The sequence below is a fragment of the Rhamphochromis longiceps genome, linkage group LG7, assembly GCF_057381845.1.
Source record: "Rhamphochromis longiceps isolate RC_006_pf linkage group LG7, R_longiceps_female_GT1.1, whole genome shotgun sequence".
Taxonomy (NCBI): domain Eukaryota; kingdom Metazoa; phylum Chordata; class Actinopteri; order Cichliformes; family Cichlidae; genus Rhamphochromis; species Rhamphochromis longiceps.
The window spans coordinates 44,273,490-44,300,910 of record NC_140563.1 but is presented as its reverse complement, the minus strand read 5'-3'; the positions used below and the strand labels follow the sequence as shown (position 1 = coordinate 44,300,910).

The following is a 27,421-nucleotide window of genomic DNA, read 5'->3' as shown; positions in this document are numbered from 1 at the left end:
GCTACCTGGTACTGGTGTACTGATCAGGTGAGTAAAGAAATAAACAGAAACACTGGGCAGCTCAGGTGCAGTTTTTAGCAATCATTTACAGTTAGTCTGTCGTCATAACCAGAGACTCAAACAACTGATTTACAGATTAACTCATTAACATATACACATTAATGCCCCTTCATATTGCTTTTTGAAGCATACTCAACAAGCAGTCTACAATGGGAGGATAACTATGCTTTTAGTTTAGTTCTCTTAGTAAGAGCCTGACGCCAATGTAATATTTTTTGTTCCATTACAGATAAAGATGAGTTGATTCATTGGTTGTGAAGGAAATTAATATTTAAAGTGGAACATGGTGCCATAGGCTTCCACACAGCTGTCAGGTGGCTAAGTCTGCGTAAAGTGCTAAAAAGAGTATGGGAGCAGAAACTCAAGCATTTTGTGAGGAGAAAGGCAATTGTATTTCAGATCTCTCATATGACAAATTATTGATGTGCACTAATAAATGAACTAAATAGCAAACTACAAAACCAGAATCTAATATGTGAATTGCACACCCTGTGATGACGTTTATGAGAATGTTGCAATTTATATCAAACCAGGTGGAGAGCAGCATTCGTACTCACATGTCAATAGTGAAAGAAATTGTACCATCCGTTGATCGCCTCAGGTGGTACTCATCCATGTTTGGAGCCTTGCATTTTAACTTTTTAAGGTGATTTGAAGACTTCAAATTAGTTAAGAGTGAAATGCACATGATTTTGTCTCCTCCCCTTGCACTTTATATACTACATCCAGTGATGTTCAGCTTGAACTCACTGACCTGCAGTCTGATTCACTCCTGGCAAAGCATTTCACGTCAGTATGCTGACAAGGTGTAAAATATACACTCAAGTTTTATCCCAAACATTCATGTTTTTACACACTAGGTTATTCATAGATTAAATAAAGGATGTGTGTTAGTTACACAAACTGGTAAAAGCTATTGTGACCATTTACCTCACGGCATTCACACTATAAAGATGGCCTAGGCTATAAGAAGATTGCCAACACCCTGAAACTGAGCTGCACACGGTGGTCGAGACCATACAGCAGTTTAACAGGACAGGTTCCACTCAGAACAAACCTCGCCATGATCGATCAAAGAAGTTGAGTGCACGTGCTCAGTGTCATATCCAGAGGTTGTGTTTTGAAAATACATGTATGAATGCTGCCAGCATTGCTGCAGAGGTTGGAGATGTGGAGGGTCAGCCTGTCAGTGCTCAGACCGTACGCCACTCACTGCATCACATGGCTGTCCTCCAAGAAGGAAGCCTCTTCTAAAGATAATTCATAAAAAACGCCTGCAAACAGTTTGCTGAAGACAAGCAGACTAAGGACATGGATTACCTGTGGTCTGATGAGACCAAGACAAACTTATTTGGTTCAGATGGTGTCAAATAACCAGGTGAGGAGTACAAAGAGTGTGTCTTGCCTACAGTCAAGCATGGTGGTGAGATGTCATTGTTTCGGGCTGCATGAGTGCTGCTGGCACTGAGGAGCTACAGTTAATTGCAGGAACCATAAAGCAGAGCATGATCCCCTCCCTTCATAAACAGGGCCACAGGACAGTATTCCAACATGAAAACAACCCTACACACACCTCCAAAAAGACCAGTGCCTTGCTGAATAAACTGAGGGTAAAGGTACTTAACTGGCCAAACATGTCTTCAGACTTAAACCCTTTTCAGCATCTCTGGGGCATCCACAAATGGAAGTTGGAGGAGCGCAAGGTCTCTAACATCCACCAGCTCCATGATGTCATCATTGAGGAGTGAAAGAGCATTGTAATGGCAACCTGTGAAGCTCTGGTGAACTCCATGCCCAACAGAGTTAAGCCAGTGTTGGAAATAATGATTGCCATACAAAATATTGACACTTTGGGCACAGTTTGAACATTTCCACTTAAAGGTGTACTCATTTATGTTGCCAGCGATTTAGACATTAAGGGTTGTATGTTCAAGTGACAAATAAAGTATGCTGAAAAGCATGAAACCATGGTCGGGTCTGTCGTACAGTGATGAATTAGAATGGATGAGATGGATGGTAACGTTTTCAGACAATTTAATTGAAATTTTTGCTGTATAAGATGTATATATGTGTTTAAATGCTTTATTATTGCTCACTCACAACTTACATAACTTCAAATGGAGCTTTATATTCATACACAGGGAATTGCTGGTTGGGCTCCCATGAACCCCAGCTGGATGGGCTCTCCAGAGCCTCCGGCCAACGTGGAAGGTGCAGTCTCTGCAGAGTGTGCTCACTCTGAATAAACTGGCTTGGGTGCATAACAGTCCATAGGGGAGGCCTCAGTCTTTGCAGGTGCCAAGAAGAGGCCTAAGTTACAGTTTGTGACATTTGTATTTACAGACAGCTTAGAACCCAGCTGTGAAACACATGGCTTGGACTGTTCATGAATAGTGAACAGTATCGACCAGGTCCAAAAACAGACAGATAAACTGTGCTCACCTTACAGTAAGCACAGTTTGAAGAACACATTGCTGAAAAGCTGGTTCATGAACAAGGTACATGGATCTTTCCAATAACAGGCCTGAAACTAAATACTGCAGCCAGCTTTAGGTTTAGAAACATTAAACATTTTCTTATAACTCCCATTAGCAGAAATGAATGTTATTTTCAGTTGTCCCAGAGAATCCTTAATTATGGCAGATTTGGCCATGCTACATGCAGTCCTATTCCCATTGTTAAACACCTCTAAACACATAGCTACAGTTCTTTCAGGCACAGGGGTTATAATCACTGGACTTAAGTCTTTAGAAACAGAGTCAGTAGAACAATAATAGTCTCTTTTACTAGGCAAATTGGAAACAAAAGCCTCCTAATTCAGCTCTGCTGGATTGGCGGTACATGGAACTGATATGGAACCTATAGTCAGTACTATTTTAGTCTCAGCTCTCTCGGTTCTCAAGAGAGCTGGTGGCAAGAAGCCGCCATTACTCATCCCCGCTGTTTGATCCGGCAGCGTGGTGCAGAGGAAGCCGCTGGGTAGCCGACTCCTCATTCCCAGCTCACATTCTGGCCAGAAACATGGCCGGGCAAACCTGCTGCTGCGGCTGGGTGATGACTGGAAACCTGGAAGGCAGTAACGGGGAGGAGCCTCAGGGTGCTGACCTTAATCGCTGGGATGCCAGAAATACAAAACGAAACCGAACTGGAATACAGAAACCTAAACCAAACACACAGAGAAACACATAGCCATGAGGGAGATGGCAACACAGGACAGAGTGAGACGCAGACATGAATGAGCATGAGGGAAAACGAGCGAACAAACCACGGGAGGGAACACAACTGAACATGATCTAACTAACCAGACAGATAGCTGTCACAATAAAACAGGAAACACTGAGACGTAGACTGACACGAGCTTGACAACAGGACATGGAACAAACATGAAAACTTAGAACAGACTGGGGAGACGAGATGGGGAAAAAGGAGAGAAACTCTGGAACAGGTAAGGGAGACAAAACAGAGACACCTCTAAGACTGCAAGGGCAACAGAGAGGTAGAGAAAACACAAGACAGAGGTCGAGCGAGCGAGAGAGGGCGAGGGAGAGCTGATGGGCTGGGGAAACATGGGTAAACATGCCAGACAGGGGAGACATGGAATGAACACAAGGAGGGGGAACTTGACAACAGGAAAGGAAAACAAGACACAAGGACACACATAAACAAAAAACACACAGAAGACAAAGACACAAGGGCAACCTAAATAGACAAGAAACTAAAACATAGAATAAACTCAAAATGACTAAATAAACCTGAATAAAGACCAACCAACCAGAATACAAAATTGACACCAAAACAAAAGAACTCAAAAACACTTTGTCAAATGACCCAGGATCATGACAGTTACACATTTTAACACATTTTTCAGGTCAACATTCTTGAATCAGCAACGTTCATATGTGCATCCACCTTCAGCCAACTGGAGTATGTGTTAATGTCTTAGACAAACCCACTCTTTGTTTTCCCTTCTTTTACATCTACACTATCTACGCCTCCTGCTTTCATCTCCCTCTCACATGCACACCAAAGGTTATAAAGGTAATCGCTTTCTGTAAACGCTTCAAACAGAGCCGACTCAAACAACACTGCTGTTGTCTGTCTCAGCTAAAATGTCTCAAGATTATTCTTATTTTGGATTCTCTTACATAAACAGAAATGCAGAAAATGATGCAAAAAACACCACGGCTCTTAATAATGCTGCAGATATCTCTGTTATTGTGGTGTACTTCCTGGTCGTCTTGGCAGTTGGAGTTTGGGTAAGTTTTGCAATCACTTTTAAAACCAATTTCTCTGCAATTCCTCAATAATTTTATAAACTGTTTCCAGCTAAGAAGATTTAGTATAGTTTGTATGTTAATGTGTCCTAATGTGTCTTACACCCCTGATTCTAAAAAAGTCAGGACACTGTGTAAAACGTAAATGAAAGCTAAATGCAATGATTTGAAAATCTCATAAATTCATATTTTATCTCTAGTGGAAATTTCAAATTAACCTAAAAAAACATGTACCATTAAAAAAAATCCTAATTATGAATTGGATGGAGGAATTTTGTCCCATTTTTGTCTAATAATATAGGATTCTAGCTGCTCAACACTCTTGGGTGTTCCTCATATTTTTTGCCTAAATGGTTGGAGTTGGTGAAAGGTCTGGATTAATGCCAGGGCAGATCAGTCTTTTCTACTATGAAGATATCCTGTTGTGATAGATGCAATGAGCATTGTCTTGCTGGATAATACAATGCTCTCACTGAAAAAGATGTCGTCTGGATGGGAGCATATGTTGCTCTAGAATCTGCACATACAACACCTTGCAGCATTAAAGGTTCCTTTACAGATGTGCAAGCTGCAACGGCATAGGAAGCAAGTCACCCTCATACCGTCGAGTGACTGAATGCTGTTAACAAGCCATGTTTTTCTTCTCCTCTTTAGTCTGGATGTCTTTGTTCCTTCAATGTAGTCTGTTACAGTTTTGCACATATTTAAGGATTTTCTAAAAACGTGCCTTTGTCCTGTTACAGTCTATGGTCCACACTAACAGATCCACTGTAGGTGGCTTCTTCCTTGCAGGGAGGAGTATGGTATGGTGGCCGGTGAGTATCTTTATATTTAGAATTAGATCCTTTACAGTATTCTTCCTGCATTTAGAGCCATTAACAATTTTTTATTGCTGTGTTCAAATGGAAAACAATGTGATGTAAGCTATCATAAAATAAGCATTTTATGGTACAGTGGTGGTTATCATAGTCACGTCATAGCAAGAGTGTCCCCCAGGTTCAAATCCTAGCTGTGCCATTCTGTGTGAGTTTGCATGTTCTCCCTCTGCCTCCAGGTATCCAGCTTCCACCTTTAGTCTAAAGACATGCATTTAAGGTTAGCTGATCATTCTACATGGACCATGGATGTGAGATAGATAATGTGCTGTATGAATGCGTGGTCAAATTATGACTACACATAAAGCATGTTGAATGCACAGGGTTTTCCCAGGTGCCTAGTTTCATCTTATAATCCTAAAAAATGCATGTTAGGTTAATTAGTGATTGTGTTCTTATAGCTGGAATGTGTTATTAAGATTTTGTTTTGTATGATTTGGCACCCTCTTGGGGCCACAGTTGGCACTTGGGAAGCTTGTTATGCCCAGCTAGTAGTGGTGGGAAGTTCGTTTTCAGACCTTTTCAGAGTCCTGCTCTTGTGGCTTGTCTCCCAAAGAAGAGCTGGCTCTTTTGGCTCCCAAATGGCTCTTCATTTATTATCATCTGTAGCCTCACATTTTAGCCTTATTTGGCAAATATGAATGCTTTGTGTGTTGACAAACCCTTTTGCATTGAGTGTTTTTATGAGAAACCTTGTAATTGCATAATTTTGTGCATTTGTTCACACAAAAACAAAACGCTGCAAACAAATCCACAGAACAGAAACAGAGCCAAGGTAGCTGTTCAGTAGCCAAACAGTTTGTCCTCAGTGCAGGTTGACATTCAGAAAAATCAAATGCCTCAGCTTGGATGGGCTGATGCGGTTTCTCCACTTAGTTAGTGTCTGCTTCTTTAAACTGCAGCCAGATGCTGCTTTGTTTATGGGTGTCAGTCATATTCACCGCTGTATATCATCTCACTGACTGACTGAGGGGTAGTGATGTGTGGAGCGGTCCTGAACTATCAATGCTTCCATTACCAGCGTTTCATGTTGCAGGATCAATTCCCATATGAAAATATCAATAACTAATTTGATTACACTTTTCTAATTTTAAATTTTTTACATTTTTAATTTAAATATGACTTACAGACAAAAGTAAACTCCACAATTAGCGGGACATTTGGCAATACCCTTTGGATAGGAACTACAATCGCCTTCCGCCTCTCATTCAAGTGCGTGCTAAGGCTCCACAAGAATGTGAGTCAGTGAGATACCCAAGGCACAAAACAGACCACAAAACACTCAGTCTTGACTTTGTTCACAGATTATACCTGCGTTTATGTTCAGCATATAAATTATGCTGTGTGCAATGTGTGTGGGAAGACAGTTAAATACTGTAGCAATGCAAAAAACCTTGTTAAAAAAAAGTGGGGTGCTGGCTCTCACTTGATGGTTTGATACAAGTGCCCAGTAGAGGTGAAACCTTTGGCCATGAAGACTGTTTTGAAGCCTGAGGAAGAGTGCTGGTATCTTCCATTGTTTGGAGTATACCATCTGCAAAAGCCTGGACAAGTAAGGGTTGTTTTTGACTCAAGTGCCAAACATGAGGGGGAGTCATTGAATGATGTCCTTTTGGTCCAGACTTGAACAACACTTTGGTTGGTGTGCTACTGCAGTTTCTAAAAGAGCCCATAGCAATAACTGCAGATGTGAAACAGATGTTCTACTGCTTTACTGTAAGGGACGATCACCGAAATTACTTACACTTTCTCTGGTACTGTGACAATGACCTTGCAAAAGATGTGACAGAGTTCTGCATGACAGTGCATGTGCTTGGCAATAGCCCCTCGCCAACTGTGGCGATGGATGGGCTACAAAGAGTCTAGTTTTGAACAGAGATTAAGACTAGTAAAGTCCCATATAAATATGATTTATGAGGTTATATGAGATTAACAAATCATCATCATTACTTCTGAGTAATCAAATGTGTAAATCATTTACAATTTATACAATATACTGAGATGTGGGCTAGCATAAAAAGCATAACCAAGTTGATTCTTGAATGAATTCTTAAGTCTCCTTAATTTACAAATGGACCTACTGACAGATTGAACTGTGCTCTCCACAGATCGGAGCATCGCTGTTTGCCAGCAATATTGGCAGTGTCCATTTCGTAGGAATGGCTGGTACTGGCGCAGCTTCAGGAATAGCCATTGGTGGATTTGAATGGAATGTGAGTAACTGTTCCTGAGCCACTGATTCATTATCAGTTTTTATTTAAAATAATTTCCTCGCCTCTGATACTGAATAAGTTCATGTCAGCTCATAGTTTATTGATTTTTATGAGCGCTCCATTGTGCAGAGGAAAAAAGGATGAAAGGAAACAGGGTTCCTGATTATTGCATATTTCTTGTGTGTTTCAGTCTGTTTTTGTGATTGTTATCCTGGGATGGATCTTTGTGCCCATCTACATTAGAGCTGGGGTAAACAAAAGCCCTCATATATATATATTTATTTACCCTTTATAAATAAGCAATGATTAATGAGTAAAATCTCATGTTTTGTGGATGTATTTAGATCATCACCATGCCTGAGTACTTGAAGAAGAGGTTCGGAGGACAGCGCATTCGCATTTATCTCTCTCTTCTCTCCCTTGTCTTGTATGTCTTCACCAAAATCTCAGTAAGTTCCTGAAAGAAAAGCAGAGAATATTTCTATTGTGCCTGTTTTGGATGATCCTAAATGAAATCCTACTTTTTTTTCTCCCCATTCAGGCAGACATTTTGTCTGGTGCAATTTTTATCCAACAGGCACTTGGGTTGAATATCTATCTCGCTGTTATTGCACTTCTGGCGATTACGGCACTGTACACTGTCACAGGTTTGTACACGGGGAAAAAATCATTTCCTATTTTACTGAACTTACAAACAGACATTTTCCTCATAAACTACCCAAGAAGCAATATCTACAGTTATATTATGACTGGGGGTAAAGACTTCTCAAAGCCGTACGTGGAGATGTAGACACACGCCACACACACACACACACACACACGCACACACACACACACACACACACACACACACACACACACGCACACGCACACGCGCACACACACACACACACACACAATTGCTCTCTTTCTTCAATGTTGATTTATCTTTGCTGAGTTGCTGTGGTTGATTGCCATGAACTAGGATAAGCCTGAATTGGCCTTCTGTTGCTGTTTTGTAACAACACATCCACAATTACAAGTTTTAAAGAATGAGTAGTTACATACAGTGGCCCCTACAGACAAAGCACATGCAAACCCCAAAACACAACGGAAGTGCTCCAGAACGCTAGGGGCAGTGTTGAGCTCGATTTGCAAAATAAACGGCAAGTTTGTCTGTATGGGACGGTCTAGTTTCCGTCGCGCTTCCCAGGTTGCCTAGCAACCATGATACTAACCGCTGGAAACGTGTCATACAGCTTTGTTTGACAGAAATGAAGGAGAACATATTTTGTTCATTTGTTTGTTTGTTTCTACAAGAGCTTTGTGTGATTTGATAAGTATCTGAGGCTGAGGCCACAGGACAGTAAAACATGATTTTTGGGCTTCATTTCTGTACTGAACAGTCATTTAAGATTAGTTAGTAAATAAGAATTAGCTGATGTTGTTCATGAGACTAAAGTCATATCACTTTGGTAATGTAAATATAATATGGCCAATATTATAGTTATTATATTAATCATTATTAGCTATTACAGCAGTGAACATGAACTCTGTGTCAAATACTGAGCTTCAGTACAGATTCAAGTTGCAGTTATTTATATGTCTTATCACCTTAAATCTTCACTCAAAGACAAGTATCTTTGACAGTGCATATATAGGTGTATCATATATAAGAGACAAATGTTGTTCCTTCAGTATGTTGGCATTACTAAATTTGGCTCATTGCTTACATATATTTATAAAAAGAAAATGTACAAGCTGTGATAACTGTTTCTGATAAAATGAAGAGTAGACTGATATATGAAATATTCCTTTATTGGGTGAGAAAATCAGACCATGTCATAACTGCTTTCAGTCATACAGAATAGATATCAGAGCCTTAAACAGGCTGGCTTCTGCTAAATGGGTCAAACTGGGCAGAAAGTATACAAACACATAACATCCTTATAGAATATGATGTAACACTATAGATCAACTTACCTCAGAATATATAAAGCATATAAACAATTACAGCAATATGATGCAACAAACACAGCAGTGCTACTGATCCAAAATACTAAAAGCTTCATAGAACTGGAACAAACATTTATTTTTAGGTCCATTCTGCTGCTGATACATACTTTAGGTTTCTGAATATTAAACTTGTTGCTGCCTTTCATAGTGTGTAACTTGAAGGCCCTGAGTACTTTCTCCCACACTGAAAACACTGGAATGATAAAATTATTTGAACATTACCTAATAAGACTGATTCAGGACAGACAATTAGTGATTCTAAACTTTTCTAGCAGTTCTTCACAAACAGGGAACGGTCTGTCTATTCTCTCCATCTGTCAGCTGCTGCTGGCTCTTCCTCCTCATCTTCCTCACACACTGCTGAGTTTGTCCTGGTGGATCATCAGGGGTGCAAAGCCTCACAGATGACGTGCAGCAGTGGGTCTCTCAGTCTGTCCTCACTCTGGACACTTGCAGTTGTCACACATGGAAATCAAATGTGTGATAAGCTGCAGGATTCAAACACAAGTGTGACTTATCAGAGGTGTGGACTCGAGTCACATGACTTGGACTCGAGTCAGACTCGAGTCATTAATTTTATGACTTTAGACTTGACTTGAAAAAATGTTCTAAGACTTGTGACTTGACTTGGACTTTTACACCAATGACCTGGGACTTGAATTGGACTTGAACCCGTTTACTTGAAAAGACTTGATATTTTACCCCAAATATAAAATTTAACATGCATATTATATAGAGATTGAAAATGTGACGTCATTCACGGGTAGAACCGCAAAGGATTCTGGGAACTCGTGGCAAGAGGTACTAGCGCACGCAGGCTTTCAATTGAAATCAGTCACACAGCGATAAAAAGAAACACAAAAATGTCAAGAAGCCGTTGTATTATTAACTGCAATAGCCGGTCGCATGACAGCCACGGGAAGCCGACGGGTAAAGAGATCGGTTGTTATCGGATTACCTCGTTGAAGAGAAATTGTTCGAGCCATGTTTCCGAAGTAACAAAGAGGCGACGGGTGGCCTGGATTGCAGCCATTCAAAGACCAAATATAACGTCCCAGAACACTCCAGCTCACAGGTTAGTCTGCTCCAAGCATTTACACGAAGGTCAGTGTTTTTTAGTAGTTAATACGTCATTTTCTTAACATAATTGGTGATATAGGTTACAAGCAAGTCTGGCGCTGAACAGAAATTGTCGCGCTATGCTCCTTTATTTATTGTGCATAAATAGTGAATTGTCCTGACACAATATTGCGTTTCTCCTCTGTTATTATGGTACATTGACAAAAACACATACTTTTATTCACAGGATAAAACAGGTTTTTTGTATCACTAATTGCCCAGTACGATTACAGCATACAGTATTATTGTCACTGCTACATTTCTGTGATGCTACCAGAAATTATTTCCACTGCTAATTAATTACCGTTGCGCTCAAAGGTCCTATTAATAAACGGTTAATGAATGTGTATTTATGAAGACGATTTGTGAGACTGGTAAACTTATGATACGTACAATGGTCTTTCGTTCTACACGGTACATTTCAAGGTCCTGCACCCATCCGTCGGTAAACTGTACCTAGGCTTGTTGCAGTGACCGGAAGTTACTAAACTTCATGAGTGTATGCACTCACTCCAAGAAGCGTATAATTATAAATATGCATATAAATATGCTAAGATGAGATAGCTGACTTCATCTAACTAGCAAATGTTGTCCAGGCTACGTTGGTGATGCAGTTTTTTTTAATGTGTATGATATTTTTGTCATGCGATTTTAAAGCCGGTCCTACAACCGCATCCAAGAATAACATGCAGCTTATCTCAGAACTGTCGGTGAAAATTATTCTTGGAGCTAGGTTTAATTGAGCTGCATTTTAAAGAGGTGCAATTTCACAATTTGTGTATATTTTCTAAGTTCACTATTTTGTTATGTGTTGAGAAAAACACAGATTTAAAAATTACATGGTCTAATATTTACATTTAGCATAACTGCAACATGCTTTTTTCGTTTTTTTTTAAAGACTCGAAAGGACTTGAAATTCAAAATTTCAGACTTGTGACTTTACTTGGACTTTTACACCAGTGACTTGAGACTCGACTCTGACTTGCCTGACATTACTTGAGACTTGACTTGAGACTTGAAGATAAAGACTTGAGACTTACTTGAGACTTGCAAAACAATGACTTGGTCCCACCTCTGTGACTTATAAATGCATAAATACATTACACAATCAGAGAGAAAGAAAAAGAGAGAGAGTGCAGGACAGACAGACAGGTGACAGTCTCAGGTGTATACACTGCTACAAAACAGCACAAAAGAAGAAGGATTTAGTGTTTGTGATATTACGAAACAAGAAGAGTTCCCAGATGGTACAGTGGACACATGTGTGACTGCTGTGATTAAAGCATCTTTCTTTCAGCTTAACGAGTGAACCATCAGCTCATTCAAACACATGTTAAAGTCCGTTTGGCTCGACACCACCGAACAGAGGCAGCAATATAACATAGCTAACATTAACAGTGCAGTGGATCCTGCTTGTGCCGTGATATTCAGGACTGCAAACCGAGCAGCATCACTGACTTTCAGCTTGTTGTGTTTGTGGATATATGACTGACTTTAATTATCCACAAAATCATCACATTCTCTGTAAGATTAAAGTCAATTATTGAACGGCGTATATTTTGAAGTAAAGGCTTTAAAACCAAGTTAGTACAAACATCGCTAATGCCACATAACTTTCCCGACATGTGGCCAACATGTTTTAATGTTCATTATAAAAACATTTGCGCATAAATAAGTGACATAATATTCAGTACTTTGTAATTTGAGCTACTCACCCCTCCCTTCCTGTACTGAATCGTAAGCGAATCACTCAGGACTCGCTCACCCCCTCCCTCTTGTGCTGAATCATAGAGCCAACGAATCACTCACTCACTCACTAACCCCCTCCTTCCTGTGCTGAATCGTAAGCCTAAGCGAATCACTCAGGACTCACTAACCGCCTCCCTCCTGTGCTGAATCGTAAGCGTAAACGAATCACTCAGGACTCGCTCACCCCCTCCCTCCTGTGCTGAATCATAGAGCGAACGAATCACTCACTCAGGCTGTGTCCCAATTCAGGGTCTGCACGCTTGAAGTACGCGCACTACACGTACTACGTACGGTGCGTACTATAAGTACGAGAAGTGCGGAAGTGAGAGGCTTGTGAAATGGGACGGTATACGCTTCGTCGCGCTGTTCAGGTTGCCTAGCAACCATGATACTAACCGCGAGACACGTTACATACAGCATTGTTTGACAGAAATGAAGGAGAAAAAATGTTTTGTTGGTCATTCATTTTTGTCATGACATCACTTTGATTAGTTGAGTATCTGAGGCTGAGACCACAGGACTGTAAACATGATTGTTGGGCTTTATTTCTGTGCTGAACAGTCATTTAAGATTAGTTAGTAAATAACAATTAGTTAATGTTGTTCATGAGACTAAAGTCATCTCACTGTGGTAATGTAAATATAATATGGCCAATATTATAGTATTGTCAGATTATTATGATATATATATATAAAAAAAACACCCAGCACGCCCCTGCGGGCGGTTTATCCTTCAAGCTTGGGTCCTCTACCAGAGGCCTGGGAGCTTGAGGGTCCTGCGCAGTATCTTAGCTGTTCCCAGGACTGCGCTCTTCTGGACAGAGATCTCCGATGGATCTGCTGGAGCCACTCGCCTAGCTTGGGAGTCACCGCACCTAGTGCTCCGATTACCACGGGGACCACCGTTACCTTCACCCTCCACATCCTCTCGAGCTCTTCTCTGAGCCCTTGATATTTCTCCAGCTTCTCGTGTTCCTTCTTCCTGATATTGCTGCCATTCAGAACCGCTACATCGATCACTACGGCCGTCTTCTTCTGTTTGTCTACCACCACTATTTCCGGTTGGTTAGCCACCACCATTTTGTCCGTCTGTATCTGGAAGTCCCACAGGATCTTAGCTCAGTCATTCACCACCACCCTTGGGGGCATCTCCCATTTTGACCTCAGAACTTCCAGGTTATACTCAGCACAGATGTTCCTGTACACTATGCCGGCCACTTGCTTATGGCGTTCCATGTATGCCTTGCCTGCTAGCATCTTGCACCCTGCTGTTATGTGCTGGATTGTCTCTGGGGCATCTTTACACAGCCTGCACCTGGGGTCTTGCCTGGTGTGATAGACCCCAGCCTCTATGGATCTTGTACTCAGAGCTTGTTCTTGTGCTGCCATGATTAGTGCCTCTGTGCTGTCTTTCAGTCCAGCTTTGTCCAGCCACTGGTAGGATTTCTGGATATCAGCCACCTCCTCTATCTGCCGGTGGTACATACCGTGCGGGGGCCTGTCCTTCCATGATGGTTCCTCATCTCCCTCCTCTTTCTTGGGTTTCTGCTGCCTGAGGTATTCACTGAGCACTCGGTCAGTTGGGGCCATCTTCCCAATGTATTCTTGGATGTTCGTTGTCTCATCCTGGACTGTGGTGCTGACACTCACCAGTCCCCGGCCCCCTTCCTTCCGCTTAGCGTACAGCCTCAGGGTGCTGGACTTGGGGTGAAACCCTCCATGCATGGTAAGGAGCTTTCTTGTCTTTATGTCAGTGGCTTCTATCTCCTCCTTTGGCCAGCCTATTACCCCAGCAGGGTACCTGATCACGGTACCCTGCTGGTACGTGTTGATGGCCCGGATCTTGTTCTTACCAGTCAGCTGACTCCTCAGGACTTGCCTGACCCACTGCAGGTACTTGGTGGTTGCAGCTTTTCCCATTTGCCTGCGGGATCCCCAGGTACTTGTAACTGTCCTCTATGTCTGCAATGTTGCCTTCTGGTAGTTCAATCCCCTCAGTTCTGACTACCTTCCCTGTCTTTGTTACCATCCGACTACACTTCTCCAGTCCGAACGACATTCCAATGTCATTGCTGTATAGCCTGGTAGTGTGGATCAGTGAATCGATGTCTCGTTCACTCTTGGCATACAGCTTGATGTCATCCATGTACAGGAGGTGGCTGACAACTGCTCCGTTCCGTATCAGAATCAGAAAGGGTTTTATTGCCAAATGTTGAGCAGGTAGTCGGTATCCGTAGCCAGTCTTGTTAATGATCTCACTGAGGGGGTTCAGGCCTATGCAGAACAGCAGTTGGGACAGAGCATCTCCTTGGTAGATCCCGCACTTGATGGTGACTTGTGCTATGGGCTTGGAGTTGGCCTCTAGTGTTGTACGCCATATCCCCATTGAGTTCCTGATGAAGGCTCTTAGGGTCCCATTGATCTTGTACAATTCTAGGCATTCCAGTATCCAGCTGTGGGGCACTGAGTCATAGGCCTTCTTGTAATCAATCCAGGCAGTGCACAGGTTGGTCAGTCTGGTCTTGCAGTCTCGGCTGACTGTTCTTTCTACCAGTAGCTAGTGTTTTGCGCCTCTGGTATTCTTGCCAATTCCTTTCTGTGTCCCGCTCATGTATTGACCCATGTGCCTGTATTGTAGATCAGCTTGTTAGTGTCGGTAATCGTGGTTGTAGGTATTGTCCGTAGTGCTGCATTAACATCATCTAGCAGACCTTCAGAGGGTACTTCACGTAATCTTGGTAACCGGCTACGGGGGATCCAGGTTTCAAGCTTGGCCATGATCCTATTTTTCAGGTCAGTTCCTCTCGCACTCAACGATCCTTCTCCTATCGCACTTGGGGCGATGTACCCAATCTCGGGTGGGGGTGATGATATCTTTCCCCCCCCCACCTGGCATCCTGACTCCTCCTTGCCGTAGCATTTGTGTTGCACCTCGTCACCTTCTTTTGAATGTTGGAACACTGAGCTACTAGTTGTTTCGCCGTCATTGTGGATGTTGGGTATCAAAGAATCCATAGGTCCCTCATCCTATTCATGTAGCCCCTTCCGCTGGGGTTACTTGCGTAGTAGCATTCCAACAACGCTCTGTTTTTATCTCTTGACCACTGATGCCTTCTTGTTCCAGTAGCCCACTTTTCGTCAGGGTGCCCTGGTTCCTCAACACCTGACGCAGACCTTGTTGATCCAGGCAACGTCCGAGCCGGCATGCCTTCATATTTATCTGTCTCGCTCATGTTTGCGGTAGGCTTGCTTAGCATAGGGGGTCTAGCCTTAGGACCCTTACTGGATACAGACGCCCCAGGCAGGAATCGAACTTGTGATCCTGTGTTGCAAAGGCATGTAGTCTAACCACTACGCTATCCAGCTGCTGTCAGTGATTTTTATATATATATATAAATCACTGACTTTCAGCTTGTTGTGTTTGTGGATATATGACTGACTTTAATTATTAAACATTCGCACATAAATAAGTGACGTCATTTTCAGTACTTTTGACAGTTCACTCTTCGGCCGCTCCATCTTATTAGGGAAATTCCACATACATAAATGTAAATTTAAAAACTCAACCCCATCATTTAATTTGTTTTTGATTGAAATTGAATATTATTTAAACTCTCTTAAATTAACTTCCAATAAAAAAGGTTTATCATTGATTGAAATTCATTCAGAAATGTTTAACGAATGAGCTGTCACAACTTTCAAGTACACAGTTGTTATGAAGTCTGTCACATTCCCCCCCCCCCCCCCCCCTTTTTTTTCTTTTTTTCTTTTTTATCCTTTATTTATTTATCCTTCTTATTTCATTGTACTGTATATTGTTACTCTTATTTGCCTTGTATGTCTACTGTACAAAGTGAACTGGAATGACTGACTGTTCGCTTTATAATTTCAATAAAGTTTTGAAAAAAAAAAAAAACCTCTTCGGCCGCTCCCTTCTGCCGTATTTTGCGGCAAAATTATCCACATCCACCGCCGCGCTATGAATTGTGGGATATATGGGACCACGAAGCGCGCACCGGACCACGCTTGATATTTGGGGAAATCGACAGCGCATTTGGAGTATGCATTTGAAGTACACTTCGAATTGGGACAGCCGTCGTCGCATGGCGGTGACGTAACCGCACTTAAAATGCGTACTTCAAGCGTGCAGACCCTGAATTGGGACACAGCCTCACTCACCCCCTCCCTCCTGGCTCACAGCTTCCTCTTCTTCTTGGTTGGCAACCAATGTTAAGGCGCATTACCACCCCCTGGCTCACAGCTCAGTGGACATTTAGATGAGAAAATATATATTTAACACATTTAAGGAAAATACTAATGAAATAAAAAATAAAAATATATTAAAATAAAATAAAAATGAATAAATGTTTATTAAGCAATTTTGATAGGAAATTGCTTAATTTTAGAAATGTTTTGCTCTTTTTTGCTCTCTAAAATAGTTGTTTTCTTTTAGAATCATTCATCTTAGCAGTAGGATTTACATGAAAAGAGAAACAAATTAAGTTTTAGTGAAAATGTACATTTTTTGCACTCTCTGGTCGACTGACTCAGTGACCCAAATGACTCAAAAAATCCGATTCACTTTGGTGAGTGACTCATTAAAACTGGATTCAGTAAAAAGAATAAAATTTACTATCACTAGCTGTGACGTAATCGGCCTTAAAATGTGGCCTTTAAGGCTGCAGACCCTGAATTGGGATACAGCCCAAATCCGGTCATTGGCTGTATCCCAATTCAGGGTCTGCAGCCTTAAAGTACGCATTTCAAGGCCGATTACGTCACAGCGGCACGCCGAAGGCTGTCCCAATTCAAAGGCTGCTCGAAATGCGGCCCTGAAATGCGTCCTTCATTTCCCTGAATTTTAAGGCTGTGGCAGTGTAGACTTCGTGGCCCAACATATCCCAGAATGCATAGCGCAGCGGTGGGTGTGGATAATTTTGCCGAAAAAAAACGGCGGATGAGGGGCGGCCGAAGAGTAAACTTTAAGCAAGTACTGAATATTATGTCACTTATTTATGTGCAAATGTTTAATAACGAAGAACATTAAAACATTACTGTTGGCCACATGTCGGCAAAGTTATGTGACATTAGTGACGTTTGTACTAGCTTGGTTTTAAAGCCTTTACTTTAAAATATACGGCGTTCAATAGCTGAGCTTAATCTTACAGAGAATGATCAAAGCTCATGTAGAAACAAACAAACAAATGAACAAAAGATTTTCTCCTTCATTTCTGTCAAACAAAGCTGTATGACACGTTTCCAGCTGTTAGTATCATGGTTGCTAGGCAACCTGGGCAGCGCAACTGAGGCTAGACCGTCCCATTTCACAAGCCTCGCACTTCCGGCCTTAGCGGTCTTTGAGTATGCGGCCCTTGAGGATCGTTGAGGCTGCGTACTTTAAGGCTGCAGACCCTGAATTGGGATACAGCCATTGGTACGTCCTGGCTTGTGTAGTTACTAGGTAACAATAGCTCAACACTGCCCCTAGCGTCCTGGAGCACTTCCGTTGTGTTTTGGAATTTGCATGTGTTTTGGGGTTTGCATGTGTTTTGGAGTTTGCATGTGTTTTGGAGTTTGCAAGTGTTTTGGAGTTTTCAAGTGTTTTGGAGTTTGCATGTGTTTTGGAGTTTGCAAGTGTTTTGGAGTTTGCAAGTGTTTTGGAGTTTGTACGTGCTTTGTCTCTAGGGGCCACCATAGTTACATAATGACATGATGAGTTTATTGAAGAGGACTTTTTTATGTATATTAGTGCTGATAAAATCTCAAGTGATTAAGTGAAGATTTTCACAGACTGATAACATCATATATTTTATCCAAGGTGGACTGGCAGCAGTGATCTACACGGACACTTTACAGACCTTTATCATGCTTATTGGATCATTCATTCTGATGGGCTTTGGTAATATGAAAAATTTTACATACAAATTATTTGTTGGAAAGTTACAAAAATAAATAATAATGTTGATCTAACTTGCACATGATTTTCCTCAGCTTTTAATGAAGTAAAGGGATATGAAAACTTTGAGAAACTCTACATGTAAGCTGTCCCCTCAATCACGGGTAACATCAGTGCAAACTGCTATGAGCCCCGGCCAGACTCCTTCCATCTCTTCAGGGATCCACTTACAGCAGACATCCCATGGCCTGGTCTCGTGTTTGGACTCACTATTCAGGCTATCTGGTACTTTTGTACTGATCAGGTGAGTTAAGCAAATAAGCATTGGGCAGCTCAACTGCAGTTTTCAGCAACCAGTCTGTAGTCAAAAACCGAGACAAATTCAGCTGATTGCCTCGGTGTGTTCATATATTCATGCTAGACTGAATTTAAATAAGGAGAGAACAATTGGAAGAAATTCAGTTAAGTTATGTAACCTAGAGGTGGTGAAGAAAATGCAGATGGAGTCTTGGATCCAGCTATGAGTAAACAGGGTGAAGCAGAGATGAGGAGGACCTGGGCTGCATGAATAGGAATCATAAAGGCAGAATGACAGACAAGCACTGAGATTTAAAAGTATGCAGAGAGGAGAGTAGCAAGGAGAGGGCAGGGGAAAATGATTGGACTAGAACAAGGATGTCAGGACTCAGTCTGATGTGGGAAGTGGATGTAAAGAATAGACCGAATGCCCGGGAAAGCAGGTAGATGAGTGATTATAGATCTTCCTCATTAATCTTACGTGTAAAGTCATTTCAATAACAAAAGATTATTTGAAAGAACTGAACATAATTTACAAAGATACAGAATTCAATTAAGTTATTTGGCAATTAGGCTATTGATCAATGGTCTTTAATCAATGGTCTTTGATCAATGGTCATAACAATTTGCATATTAATGATCAAGAAACTAACCTCACAGCCCATTGTTCATTCAGTGGGCTAGTTTCTGTCATTGTGCCAATGTACTGTGTATAAGGTTGGGCTCTAGTGTGGTGGCAAAATAAAAACCTAGAAACTTGGCTTGATACAAAGTACACTACAAGGCCGAGAATCCTGCGTGGCAGCCTGAAGAACATAACAGAACATTTCATAAGCAGTGACTGGTGTTGTGGTGCTTGCGGTGCGCACTAGAGTGAGAGAGAGAGAAAAGGTGTTGGTGGGTGCATAGTTTGGGCCAGAGGTTATAGTGACTACTGAAATGGAGTGTCGGAGTGGCTTACTTGGGCAGAAAGACGTTTAGGCTCAGAGGGGGAGGCAGAGGTCCGAGTGGCTGGCAGAGGAATGACCTGAGCTTTCTAGGCCCCTGTGTGGGATGGTGATAGCAGCAGAGCAGGCAGGTAGTGCGGTTGGTGGTACTCCCTGGAGTGTGGCTGAGAATCCTGAGAGGTTTTGTGTCCAGAATCCATAAAGGTGAACCTTAGTGTTGGTGTCGTGGTGTAGCAGGCTGGTAGAGCTAGGAGAGAAGATGACTAGGCAAGCATACAAGGACAGTGAAGCTGGCGATTAATACCCTCCATTAATTGGAAGAGGCAGGGAACCACACAGGTCACACCCAGCTGCTCGCACCCTCAAGCCCTTCCCCTCCAAGTCTTGAACAATTTTGTCTCATTGGTTACCTGCTAATTGCAGAGTAGGCATTTCCTTCTTAAAGTCAGGACATCAACAATTTCCATACCAGTCTTTTTATCACAATAAATCCACATCAAACAGATTAAAATGGATCCTCCCTCCAGTGTCTTTTGATTATTTTAAAAGCAACCTTCCAGGCTAAAACTATTTCCTTTAAAATGTTAACTTCTCTCACTGGAGTCTCCAATTTCAACTGGCTTCCCTGCTGCAACTGTGTCCTACAGATGTCGAGTGGAAAGCCAGTCTTGAATTTGCTATTAATGTTCATGAATGAATGAATCTAATAGAAAACTATAAGGCCAGGATCCCAGTGAACATTTTGATAGGAGGAAATATGCAGTAGGTCTCAAGCCAACTGAAGACCAGCATTCTTACTCAGATGCCATCAGTGAAAGAAACCATAGCATCAAGCGATCACCTCCACTGATGCTCTTCCGTGTTAGGAGCCCTTGAGTTTTAAAGGTGATCTGAGGACTTAAAATCACTTGAGAGTGAAATGGATCTCTTTTCACTTGCAGTGTAGATAATGCATCCAGTGATGTTCAGCTTCAACCCATTGAACTGCATTCTGATTCAGTCACAGGTTTCACCTCATAAGTTGACCAGGTGCAAGTTCCCAGCAGAAACATGCTCACTGTATGATTCAGGGTGAAAGGTCTTGTACCTGGGGAGCAGGTGTGAGCCTTCAGCCTAGAGAGAAAGATAAGCCATTCTCCTAAACTGATGAGCCAGTGCGTTGGACTCTGCAATGTGTATGACAGACTGTCAGATGTGGTTTACATGGTGTGGCTGGTCGAATAGAAAAGGGTAGTTGTGCTCCATCGTGACTGTCATGCACTCAGGGCTCCAGCACTAACCCTAGACTCTCAACCCAACTTGAGAGACCACTGAGAAATCTTCTAATCTGACTTAACGACAGTGTCACCTCCCCCAACATCTCAAAGATTTTGACACAGACATGTGGGTTGTTGGGGACAGCTAACCACCTAGGTGAGGGCTGTGTGGAGTGTGGGAGTGTCTAAATGTAATTTCCCATCATGCCTCTGAAACACTGTGTTTCATATTGAATTTAAGAAATTTATGTTTACTGTTATGTAACCTGCTGGAAGTACAGTGTTAGTATGCTTTTTAAATGCAGAATAAAAGAGCACAGCCTTTGGAGTTGTAGGGTTTACAGCAGTATTTGAAGATTCAGTGCCTCCTTGTGAGTTTCTTGCTGTCTGATTTCTCAGCTTGTTGCAATACTTCACATTGAATCTGGCTCTATGAGTAAATGTATTTTGTTGCTTACCACCACTGAATTGTACTACAATTGTTTCCTAATTGTAGGTGATTGTGCAGCGCTGCCTCTCTGCCAAGAGTCTCTCTCACGTGAAAGGAGGTTGTATCCTATGTGGATACCTGAAGATACTGCCCATGTTCCTCATGGTTTTCCCCGGGATGATTAGCAGGATCCTGTACACAGGTGAGTGTGGTGTGTGGTTTTAAGAGTCTGTTGTATGTAACTTATGTAGCAAGCTTACTGGTATATTTAAAGTTGTGATAAACTGAAATACTGTGGATTTCTGCCTTTAATCTAGATGTGGTAGCATGTGTGGATCCAGATGAATGTGAAAAACACTGTGGGACCAGGGTGGGCTGCAGCAACATTGCTTATCCGAAACTGGTCGTGGAACTCATGCCTAAAGGTTGGTGACCTTTGTCTTATTAACTTTTAATAATTGCAGATTTTTTTTATATTTCTACTTTTTAATCTGTTACTCTATTTCAGGCTTGCGAGGTCTTATGCTGTCTGTGATGCTGGCCTCTTTGATGAGCTCCCTTACCTCTATCTTCAACAGTGCCAGTACTCTCTTCACCATGGACATCTACACTAGAATCCGTCGCTCTGCTAGTGAGAAGGAACTCATGATTGCTGGCAGGTAAAACACATTTTTGCCATTGATTGCAATGAGAAAAATGATTGCATTGCATGACTGATTGCATTTTTTGTACAGAGTTTTTATCTTGGCCCTGATTGGTGTGAGCATAGCATGGATTCCTATGGTGCAGGGATCCCAAAGTGGTCAACTCTTTGTCTACACTGAATCCATCACCAGTTACCTTGCCCCACCTGTTGCAGCTGTCTTCTTGCTTGCCATTTTTTGCAAACGTGTCAATGAGACTGTGAGTTGCCTCCTTCAGTGTTTGCTTGACTTTTTCATGAAATAAGAAAGAAATCTGTTCTTCACTGTCGTTTTGTGCAGTGAAAGAATCCTTCACATACCTCTGGGATTTAGTCAGGAAAATGTTATCAAGAGCAAAGCTTTTGTCATTTGTCGCTTGGGGAAAAACTGTTTTTATGCCGAGTGTTAGGGATAAATGATTAAACCAATCTGTAAGTCTGTAGAGGAAAAATAAGACAAATAGTTCATAGCTCGGCTCAGTAGATGGACTGGGAATAAAATAGAGCTGTCAGAGTGCTTCTTGGCAAAAGTAGTTATTTCCACCCACAACCACTGAAAAAGTTCAATTAATAAGTTGTTTAATCATTCCAGACATCCCAGTAGGTCCTGACCAAAAAATAGTATTACACTTTGGCAAAAGTGGTAAATATTCCTTCATGAACTGTCCAACTACTTTTTGTAGACACATTTTTTATATTTTGGATCTGTACATGTACACAGGATGCATGTTAGCTAACAAGAGTTACAAATGCTGGTATGTTAATATACTGTAAGAATCATGATTCCAGCTTCCTGTTCAATATGCATCCAAATGTAGCGCTGATTCAATCTCACTTTTAGCAAGAAGCATTTATCCAAAACTATTTCTTCAAACACAATATTATATATACATATATATGTTGCTATCTATTACTATTTTACTATATTGTATTTATTTACCATTTTTAAAACCTTTAAACTTTTTAAAACTATTTCGATAAAAAGTAATATTTGTCCTTTTTTCTTTCTTTCCACAGGGTGCATTTTATGGCCTCATAATTGGGCTGTGTATGGGCTTGAGCAGGATGATTACAGAGTTTATTTATGGGACAGGTAGCTGTGCTATCCCCAGTAACTGTCCCACTATCATATGTGGAGTTCACTACCTTTACTTTGGGCTCATTCTGTTTGTCATCTCCGGCATCGTCATGCTGGCAGTGTCTCTCATGACCAAACCTATTGACGACAAACATGTAAGTTTTTAATTTAAGACACCAAAATACCAATGCACCTATAAATTGTTGTATAGAGCATGAGATTTCATGGTCATTGATCACACATCAACAGTGTTGGGTAAGTTACTTTAAAATAGTAACTTAGTTACATTACTAGTTACTTCTCTCAAAAGTAACTCAGTTACTTCAAGTTACTCGTTACTTTCAAAGTAACTAGTTACTAGAGAAAGTAACTTTGGTTTTACTCAGAATTCTCTTGTTAATGTGTTTCTTCCATAACGTTGCCAGTCTTCTAGCTTGCTTACTTGCCACAAGTGCACTGTGCCACCTACCAATAGAAAGGAAAAGATAATGTGCATATTTCCACGAGAGAAATCCCACGCCTGGACCATCATTGACTGCTGCCATGATTCTAGCCTACGTCACAGCGTCATGTGCGCTTTTTACATGCAACACAAAAACTGCAGTCGTGGTGCTTTCGATTGTACTCAGAACTCGGAAATTCTGCCTTCTGAATAGGAAGATGTAGGTAACGCCAGACTGCAGATGAGCTGCATACAGGGCTGGACTGGGACAAAAAAATCGTCCCGGGCATTTTGACTAGAGACCTGCCCACCATTATAGGAAAAATCATAAAGCCTTTGAATGAAAACAAACACTGTTGTGATGTACACTGTTTTGATGGTATATATGCATCAATCTATCAATCGTTTGTTGTAAGATTCAGATAATTATTTTTTAAAAGCTAGACATTTTAAATGAGAATAAGAAAGAAAAGTATTTCTTTGTGCCCCCCTTTCCCTGTTAATGCCCTACCTGGCCCCCTGGCAACACTTTGCTAGATCCGCCCCTGCACAGTTACCAGCTGTCAGCTACCTAAAAAAGGATCCTGGTGTTATTTGTCTCTCAGAAACAGTTCATAACTTCCCTTCAACTCATTCATGTCACCTAAAAGGTAAACCTGTTTCTCCATCACCTGTTCAGCTCTGATGATTCAGTAAGGACATCTCCTGGTTTCATCTTCATGTTTCCCTCTCACCAGATAACCAAACCATATCATGACCAGCAGCTTTTTTTTACAGCTGTGGCTCCAGCAAACATCAGCTGATACTAGAAATTAATATTAAATAAATTCTAACGATAGCTGATCAAGCTTAAACGTGCTGCTGTTGTTTAGCGCGACATCCGCTGGTTTCCTCTTTCGGCACAAAGTGAGCGATAAACAAACAAGAGAGCCGATCAGCTGATCATTGATCAGTTTCATGATTGAAGTAGAAACGGGAGAGGGAGGGGGGAGAATGAGAGAAGAAGAGGCAGCTGTGCAGCAAAGACAGAATAACTCCAGCTTTGTGCCTTTTCCATTGTAGCTGAATTACGGGACAAACTGTTCCTTTTCACCTCAATAAGAAACGTTTAATATTTTCTCTGAATACCAGACAGGACGGTTGGCAACTCTAATAACTTATGAACAAAATAAAGTTCAACATCATTAACTTCATAGCACCACCCAGCTGTATAGAAACTCCGTCATGCTAGCTAGCACGCAGTACGGAAAAAGTCAGAATAACGAAAATAAACTACACCTAAACTTGGTTTATATCTGACCCAGAGAGACTGCAGGTCATAACTTCTTACCTGAAGTTCAGTTCACACTTGGACCGGCGGCCGCCTCGGGTCTCTTTTCCTTCTGCGTCCCCTTTCCTTCATCCACCTGCTGGCCTCCACCACTTGCTAATGTTACTGAATCTGTGGAAGCTCCGCGATGCCACCACACGAAGTAACGAGTAACGACCCTATCTAAATCCCAGTAACGAGTAACGCGTTCCTGATTTTGGCATAATAACTAGTTACCGTGCTCGTTACCACAATAATAACGTAGTTACTGTAAAGCGTTACTTAATAACGCGTTAGTCCCAACACTGCACATCAATGACATAGAGGTATTATGTCTGTAGCCTAGCGCAGCCTTGAAACTTTCTTCTCTTTGTTGCTCCTGTCATGATGATGAGGAACATACTGCTCTCCTATGAAGTCTGACAGACATCCACCATCACATGAACTCCATTATTTATTTGTTTGTTTTTTTGTCTTGGTATCCCAGAGCAGCAACTTCCAGTCGCCTTTGTTAATCTAGGTTCTGATTGGAAAACAGATATTTGTGACATATTTGTAAGATAGCCAATGCTCAGTTTATGTGATTGACACTGAAGATATTTACACAGAGGAGCACATTGATAATATTCATCAGCTAACAGTAAAGATTTCGGATGAACCAAACTAGCCAGATGTGGTCAAGTGCTGATCCAGATCTTTGGTGACCTACCAAGCCCTGATGATGCTGCTGTTTGCTTGTCTGTTACAACCATTCAAGCCGTGGCTCAGGAAGACATCGGTAATGAGTTGGTTCAGAGATACTTAAAAGAACTAGGTGCGAGGTAGTGGTGAAGCAAGTTTATTGAGTGTTATTCAGAGTAAGGTCCAAAAAGCTCAACATAACCCCAACACTCACAATGACACCCAACTAAGAATAGTGGCACATCCCCCCAACACTGTAACTATTGATCAATTGATCATGGTGAACCTACCTACAGTGCACCTTCCAGTGCTGTGGTGGAACTTGATAGTATTGATCTCACTCTACTAAACCCAACTCAGATCTAGAAGCTCTTGGTCAACACAAACCAAATCACGCACCTTTGCTGGCCACACTCCCTCTCCCACTGGTGAGGTAGACTATGAAGCATGACAGACTCAAGTAGATCTCCTTCTTCGTGATTACCTTTATAATGATGAACAAAAGATGAGTAAATACTTTGAAGGTTGCTCAGTCCAGTTGCAGAAGTTGTTAAGCTTCTTGGTATGAACTCCCTACCCACTGCTTATATTAATCAGCTTCAATTAATATAAGCAATTTAGTGTTGTAGAGAAGTGTTGTTTGCAGCATTTCTCAGATCCAATCAGAATAGTGAGGAAAAACTGTCAGCATTCTTGAAAATACCCCATCATTGCAAACAAGGAGGGGCTCATAGCTGATCCCCGACTTAATCCCACCCCATCTTGCATCCATCTGTTACTTCTACCGCACGCGACACTGTAGTTTCACTGCTCTCTTACATATTAATCTTACATACTTCTCTGCCACTCATGACTTCTTCACGCGATACAACAGTTCCTCTCTTGATACCCTACCATATACTTTCTCCACATCTACAACACCTCCCGACCTCTCATGATCCTGTCTGACACTCTCTTCACTTCTACAACAGTATACACATACTCTTAGTTTGAATCCATCTCCAGTGCTCTTGGCCTTGCTTCTATTCCATCTACTCTTTTGCACACAATACATCTATCTTCTTCATTATATCCTCCAGCTCTCTCCCTTTACCAGCCATAGTTGTAACCAGCCTACATTTAATGTTGCCTCTACACTCCTGCTTTTTTCTTCTATCTTGCTGCCTCCTAACACACCTTCCCTCTATCCTCATCCTCCAGCTTCCACCAGACTGATCTAGTATGGAGATTTAACTTGCTTTAACCTTCATATCTGCTGAGTCTCCTTGTTAAACTGTGTTTAATCAGTTATTAAGAAGTAAAATAAAATGATAAATTTTCTGATAATATTTTTCACCACATTTTGTGTCGTTTGACTAGTTGTATCGACTGTGCTGGAGCCTGAGGAACTGTACAGAGGAGAGGGTCGATCTTGAGATGGATGATTGGACTGATAACCAAGATTCCAACAGTGTGGACTCAGACGGTAATGAGCTGACATACGCAGCAGAGTAAAATATAGCACAGTAAATATGCATCCATACATATAAACAAATACATGCAGACTTTCGTTTGTCTTGTTTCTTCTTTTGCAGATGATGAGCCTGGCTTCTTGAAGAAAGCGGTGATGTGCTTCTGCGGCCTGGAAACCAAAAAAGCCCCCAAGCTGACTAAAGAAGAGGAGGAAGCGCTGCAAAGGAAGCTGACAGACACCTCAGAGGTGCCTCTGTGGAGGAACGTAGTCAATGTCAACGCCGTCATCCTTCTGTGTGTGGCTGTGTTCTGTCATGCCTATTTTGGCTAAGAGAGCTTTTTTCAACTGCTCTCTGACTCTCTAATTTATACCTCTCTGACCTGTCTTCCCCATGTGATGTTTTGTGTAATGTATGTATGGTCGAAGGGTAAGATGGCGCCGCCATTGCGTGCCTTATGAAATTTCCCCTTGTGGGACTAATAAAGGTATATCAATCAATTAATTTATACAAATTTAACAGACTGCTCAATAGGCCTCAGCCCTAAAACCCTGTTTAAACCTTATATGTTTAGAGCACTGTGCTTGTCTTTATCGCTTCTTGATATTTAAATGTTTAAGTGAACCAGTAGACAGTACTGTAATAATACAGTGGTATGCAAAAGTTTG

General features: G+C 41.6%; 1 pseudogene; it reads left to right on the top strand.

Moving 5' to 3' along the window:
* Positions 1 to 4,140: 4,140 nt before the first annotated feature.
* Positions 4,141 to 27,085, top strand: LOC146665983 (sodium/glucose cotransporter 1-like; annotated as a pseudogene).
* The last annotated feature ends 336 nt before the right edge of the window (positions 27,086 to 27,421 follow it).